General features: G+C 38.7%; 1 pseudogene; it reads left to right on the top strand.

Moving 5' to 3' along the window:
• Window positions 1–4,399: 4,399 nt before the first annotated feature.
• On the top strand, window positions 4,400–5,597 carry LOC140522741 (dnaJ homolog subfamily A member 3, mitochondrial-like; annotated as a pseudogene).
• The last annotated feature ends 244 nt before the right edge of the window (window positions 5,598–5,841 follow it).

Genomic DNA, 5,841 nt, shown 5'->3' with positions numbered 1-5,841 from the left:
TTCCATGCTATCTTAGTTTGCTTATGTTATCACCCTTTATGTACAGACCATGTACCCATTTTGACCTTATCTTGGTATGCAGTGGGAAACATTAGTATATACCTAGATTATGCCATAATGTTTTCCAGTTTTCCCTGCGGTTTTTGTGAAACAATGAGTTTTCATTCCAAAATTGTGAATCTTTGGGTTTCTGATACACTAGATTATTATGGTCATTTACTATGATGTAATTTGTATCTAATCTATTCCACTGATCTAGCATTCTATTTCTTAGCCAGTATCACTTTTTGATACAGTTTGAGATCTGGTACAGCTAGACCACTTTCTTTAGCACTTTTTCCATTCATTCCTTAGATACTCTTGAGCTTTTGTTCTTCAAGATGAATTTTGTTATTATTTTTTCTAACTCTGTAAAATAATTTATAGTTTGATTAATATATCACTGAGTAAAGAGATTAATTTAATACAATGACCATTTTTATTATGTTGACTCAATCTCTCATTGAACAATGGGTATGTGTCTAATTGTTTACATCTGAGATTATTTATTTGAAAAAGGTTTTATAGTTGTGGTAATATACTTCCTAGGTTTGTCTGACAAGTAGACTCCCTACTATTTCATATTGTCTACAGCCACACGAGAACATCCTCCTATACAGGCCTCTCTCTATACATGGGGTTTTATTACATATAGAATGGGAACAGTAACACTAGTTTTAACATAGGCATGACCACAAACTTTTTGAGTTTCTGTTTAGTTATTTAAAAAGTGAGAATAACTTGCCCTATACATCTCAAGAGTTTGTGTTAAAGAAAGTTGGGTTTTTTTTTTTTTTTTAAACTTGAAAGCATCCTTTAAATGGGTTGAGACCTTTGGGACCATGTAGTACAACTCTATCTCTTTACAAATGATGAAACTGGGGTCCCCTTAGGTGAAGTATGAAGTGCATTGATGTGAATAGACATGTCAAGTAAACAACGGTCTTGTGATTTCATCCCACTAGACTGTGCTGTTATCCCCACAAAGCTCCCAAATAACCAATAGGTTTTAAAAAATGTTCCAAATGTTTTCAGTACACTTTAATCCTTTAAAATGTCTAACATTTCAGAAAGGAACAGGATGGCAGTTGACCTGTGTAATCCCTAGAGAATAAAGGATTTTTCTCTTTTTTTTCTTTTTCTTAAATTTATTTATTTATTTTAAGTTTTCAACATTTATTTTCACAAAATTTTGAATTCCAAATTTTCTCCTCATCTCTCCTCTTCCCCCGCCCCAAAACACCAAGCATTCTAATTATCCCTACCACCAATCTGCCCTCCCTTCCCTTATCCCTATCTTCTTTTTTGTCCTGTAGGGCAAGATAAATTTCTATATCCCATTACCTGTATTTCTTATTTCCCAGTTGTATAGAAGAACAATACTAAATAGTTGTTGCTAAAACTTTGAGTTCCAACTTCTCTTCCTCCCTCCCTCCGCAATCATCTCCCCTGGGAAGGCAAGCAATTCAACATAAGCTATATATGTGTAGTTTTGAAGATGACTTCCATAATAGTCATATTGTGTAAGACTCACTATATTTCCTCTATCCTATCCTGCCCCCCATTTCTTCTATTCTCCCTTTTGACCTTGTCCCTCCCCAAGAGTGTTGACTTCTAATTGCTCCCTACTCACATTGCCCTCCCTTCCATCATCCCCCCTACCTTGCTTATTCCCTTCTCCACTTTCCTGTTTTGTAAGATAGGTTTTCATACTAAAAATGAATGTGCATTTCATTCCTTCCTTGAGTCAAATATGATGAGAGTAAGCTTCACGTTTTCCCTCTCACCTCCTCCCTTTTTTCCTCCATTGAAAAGTCTTTTTCTTGCCTCTTTTATGAGAGATAATTTGCCCCATTCCATTTCTCCCATTCTCCTCTTAATATATTCCTCTGAGCCCTTAATTTCATTTTTTTAGATATGATCCCTTCCTGTTCAACTCATCCTGTTCTCTCTCTCTCTCTCTCTCTCTCTCTCTCTCTCTCTCTCTCTCTCTCTCTCTCTCTCTCTCTGTGTGTGTGTGTGTGTGTTTGTATTTGTGTGTGTGTGTGTGTGTGTGTGTGTGTGTAATCCCATCAACTACCCAGATACTGAAAAAAGTTTCAAAAGTTACAAACATTGTTTTCCATGTAGGAATGTAAACAGTTCAACATTAATAAGTCCCTTATGATTTCTCTTTCCTCTTTACCTTTTCATGCTTCTCTTGATTTTTGTGTTTGAGAGTCAAATTTTCTTTTCAGCGCTGGTCTTTTCATCAAGAATGTATGAAAGTCCTCTATTTCATTGAAAGACCATTTTTTCCCTGAAGTATTATACTCACATTTGCTGGGTAGGTGATTCTTGATTTTAGTACTAGTTCCTTTGACTTCTGGAATATCATATTCCAAATCTTCAATCCCTTAATGTAGAAGTTGCTAGATCTTGTGTTATCCCGATTGTGCTTCCACAATGCTCAAATTGTTTCTTTCTTGCTGCTTGCAATATTTTCTCCTTTATCTGGGAACTCTGGAATTTGGCTACAATGTTCCTAGGAGTTTCTCTTTTTGGATCTCTTTCAGGATGGAATCCATGGAGTCTTTCAGTATTTATTTTGCCCCTTGGTTTTAAAATATCAGGGCAGTTTTCCTTGATAATTTCATGAAAGATAAATTCTAGGCTCTTTTTTTGATCATGGCTTTCAGGTAGTCCCAAAATTTTTAAATTGTCTCTCTTTGATCATTTATTTTCCAGGTCAGTTGATTTTCTAATGAGATATTTCACATTATCTTCCATTTTTTCATTCTTTTGATTTTGTTTTGTGATTTCTTGGTTTCTCATAAAGTCATTAGCCTCCATCTGCTCCATTCTAATTTTGAAAGAACTATTTTCTTCAGTGAGCTTTTGAACCTCCTTTTCCAGTTGGTTAGCTTTGCTTTTTAAAGCATTCTTCTCCTTATTGGCTTTTTGAACCACTTTTTCCAATTGAGTTAGCTTATGTTTTAGGGTGTTATTTTCTTCAGCATTTTTTTGGGTCTCCTTTAGCAAGTTGCTAACCCACTTTTCATGATTTTCTTGCATCTCTTTCATTTGTCTTCCCAATTTTTCCTCCACCTCTCTTACTTGATTTTCAAAATCCTTTTTGAGCTCTTCCATGGCCTGAGATCATTGAATATTTATTTTGGATGTTTGGGATACAGAAGTCTTGACTTTTATGCTTTTCCCTGAGGGTAAGCATTGTTTTTCCTCATCTGAAAGGATGGGAGAAGATATTGATTCACCAAAAAAGTACCCTTCTGTAGTCTTCTTTTTTTAGTCATTTTTGCAACTAGTTTCTTGACTTTTGGATCCTTTGTCAAGAGTAGGGTATACTCTGGGGATCTGTAAAATCTCAGTTCCTCCAAGGTGGCACAGTCAAGCATGTACACTGGCCTGGGAGCAATCAGAAACTTTTCTGCCCAGCATCTGTGAGTAGCAGAATTTCCTCTCCATAACCACCCTGCCCTCCAGTTCCACCAAGCCAGCACTGGAGACTGAGATTCAGATAAGCTGCTCAATTCCCCCAGCTTTGGTGGGAGCAGGGCCACCATTCAGTATGAGATAAAGATCATCTGCTCAAATCCCCCAGGATCATTTGATGGGGGCAGGGGCACCACACAGGACTGAGGTAAGTATCAGTTTCTCAGTTTCCCCAAGGGTTTTACGATGCAACAATGAGTGAGGGCTGCTGTGAGAGCTGCTGACCCCTGATGTGTCCCCTGCTGCAGCTGCCTGAGGCCTTAGCTGTGGGAAGACTCTGCTCCCTTCTTCGCCAGCTGAAAAAACCCTCTCACTGACCTTTGCTATCTGTGGGTTGAGGAATGTGCAAACTGCTACTACTACTGCTGGGGATTCCACTCCCGAGACCTGCTTGGGTCCTCCTCCCAACACTATGCTGTGTGGCCAAGGCTGGGTTGGGCTCTGCTCCACATCAGGTGTGACAGACCTTTCCCCTCAGCCTTTCAGGTCACCCTGGGCTTAAAATCTCCTCCACTCTATTGTTCTATGGCTTCTGCTGCTCTAGTTGAGAGTCTTTCTTCACAGGTATCTTATGGACTGTGGGGGAAGAGCTAGTGTATATGCATCTTTCTATTCTGCCATCTTGGCTCTTCCCCGCAAAGGATTTTTCTAAGGAAAGACAAAGAATGAGAAGTCTTAACGTGGAACTGATGGCCTTGATTTAAGAAAAGACAGAGGTCCCCAAGCCAAGATGGTAGCCAGGTGCTTCATACATTTGTTTTCACTGACTGGGCTTCATCACCACTTTAGACTGCCAGCTGCAGTAGGAAAAGGGACTTGGGTACCCCAGAAAGGAACCTAGTGTTCTCTCTAGGTCAAAGGGTAAGCAATGCCACTATTTCACCTCATTTTGTGTGTCTTCATTCCAGGGAGACTGCTGACATCAATACCCAGGGTTAACATCTCAACAATAAAATTTTATACTTTAATTTGTACTGCTCCATTTCACAAAAGTTCCCCATCCTCAGCCAAAGATGATTATTACCAGATATTTGAAGCACCCTGAACTCCCAGGCAGAAAGAGATCAAGAAAACTTTCTATCAGCTTGCCAAGAAATACCACCCTGACATGAATAAGGATGATGTAAAGCTAAAGAAAATTCCTCACTGTTAGAAGCCTATGAGGTACTAAGTGGGAAAGTGAAATAAAGGTAATCTTATACTTATGGTTCAATTGGCTTTGATTCTGAAATGGGATATTCTAAATACAGCTATTGGCAGGTTGGCCCTACTATTGATCCAGAGGAACTTTTTCAGAAAATCTTTGGGAAGTTTTCAGTATCTTCATTTGGAGATTTCCAAAGTGTATTTGATTAGCCTCAGAAATACATCATGGGACTGATATTCTTTCAGATTCCAGTGTGTTAACAAAGAATTTACTGTGAACATTAATAACTCATGTGAGCCATGTGATGGCAAAAGAACTGAACCAACATTCAGCAGTGTCATTAATTTAGTAGCACAGGAATGGAAACTATAAATATAGGCCCTTTTAAGATGCATTCTACATGTGGGTGATATGGAGGTCATGGATCCATAATAACTTATCCTTCTGTGGTATGTAGGCAACCAGGATATGTCAAAACAAAGAAGAAAGTCATTGTCTCAATACCTGTAAGAATGGACAGACTATGAGAATAAATGGATGGAAAAAAATGAAATTTGTATAATAGTGAAGGTTCAGAGAATTTCATGTTTAGGAGGGATAGAGCAAATATCCACTCAGACTGCTTTATTTCTATAGCTCAAGCTGTCCTTGGTGGGACATAGCTCAGGGACTACGAGAGATAATCAATGTCATGCTGCTTCCTGAGATACAGGTTGGTCGAAAGATTTGAATGAGTTGGAAAGGAATCTCCTGGATTCATAGTTATGCCTATGGTGACCATTACATTCACCTAAACATTAAAATTCCCAGAAGACTGACAAGCTGGCAACAAAGCCTGATGATGCTCACCTATGCAGAGGATAAGACTGATGTTGAAGGGAAAGTAAATGGTATCACACATACACCTTCTGGCAAATGATCTAGGGGAAACTAGACAGGGGAAGTCACAGGGACATATTTTTCTGTCTGTTGGACCTGGAAATGACAGGATTCAGATTATTAACACAGCAGCTGCTTCAGCATCAGTAAGATCATGTGACAAATGTCCCCTTGGAAAAGGATTACCAGTGGATGAACTTAACAACGCGATATGCCTTAACTCTAAGATAGACCCTGATATCTTAACCGATGAGGCAGATTTCCTGTCCATGGGAAGGTAACCT

The sequence above is a fragment of the Notamacropus eugenii genome, chromosome 2, assembly GCF_028372415.1.
Source record: "Notamacropus eugenii isolate mMacEug1 chromosome 2, mMacEug1.pri_v2, whole genome shotgun sequence".
NCBI lineage: Eukaryota > Metazoa > Chordata > Mammalia > Diprotodontia > Macropodidae > Notamacropus > Notamacropus eugenii.
Note: the sequence above shows the minus strand (reverse complement) of the source record. Positions and strands in the feature narration are given on the sequence as shown.